We start from the raw sequence: 1,271 nt of genomic DNA on the forward strand, positions 1-1,271 counted from the left end.
CACTTGATCAGACCTATCACAAAAGAAGAAATTGAGCAGGTAAAAAAAAAATTCCTCCACAAAAAACCCCTGGAATAAAAAGCTTCATGGCTGAATTCTACCAAGCATTCAGAGAAGATTTATCTCCCATTGTACTTAAATTATTTTTAAATATATATATAAAAAGAAGTAACAGACTCAGAGGCATTCTATGAAGCAAGCGTAGCCCTAATACCGACATCTGGCAAAGATATTACCAAAAAAGAAAACTGCAGACCAATATCTCTCATGAACACAGATGCAAAAATCCTTAACAAAATCCTAGCCAATAAAATCCAAAAGCACAAAAATCCAGTCACACAAAAGAAATCATCATGACCAAGTGGGATTTATAACAGGCATGCAAGGATGGTTCAACATAAGAAAAACCAGTGTAATTCACCACATTAACAAAAATAACAAGAAGCATATGATCTCAGCAATTGATGAAGAAAAGGCATTTGATAAAATCCAACACCCTTTTCTGATAAACACACTCAGCAAAATTGGAATAGAAGGGAATTTCCTCAGCATAGTTAAAATTATACATGCAAAACCAATAGCCAATATGATTCTCAATGGAGAAAGGCTAAAAGCATTCTCCTTGTGAACAGGGACCAGACAAGGATGCCCACTATCTCCACTTCTATTCAATATTGTAATGGGAGTACTTACTAGGGCAATATGACAAGAGAAAGAAATAAAGGCATTCAGATGAGCAAATAGATAATTATAATGTCACTATATGCAGTTGATATAATAGTGTACACAGAAAACCCTAAAGACTCAACAAAAAAACTGTTAGAGCTAGTGGACCAGTTTAGTAGGGTTTCCAGATATAAGATTAATATCCAAAAATCAGTAGTATTCCTCTACAGTAATAAAGAAAACAGAGAAGAAAACAAAGAAAGCAATATCATTTACAATAGGCCTCCGGGGCGGGGTCCTGACTGCGCTCAAGATACATCTGCCGATCTCTTCAAAGGCGCGGCTGCTGTTAGCTTTTCCCTTGGATGCCTGCACCCCTGCCGGACTCGTGTTGCTGAGGACGATGCGTGGGAAATGAGTGGTGGACTGGCTCCAAGTAAAAGTACAGTGTATGTATCCAACCTGCCGTTTTCCCTGACAAACAATGACTTATACCGGATATTTTCCAAGTATGGCAAAGTTGTAAAAATCTGCACAAAACTGTGCCAGAGCAATAAACAACAAACAGTTATTTGGTAGAATGATAGAAGCAAGCATTGCTATTG

This window comes from Elephantulus edwardii, unplaced genomic scaffold (assembly GCF_000299155.1).
Source record: "Elephantulus edwardii isolate Elephantulus edwardi_28Jun2011 unplaced genomic scaffold, EleEdw1.0 scaffold00800, whole genome shotgun sequence".
Lineage (NCBI taxonomy): Eukaryota > Metazoa > Chordata > Mammalia > Macroscelidea > Macroscelididae > Elephantulus > Elephantulus edwardii.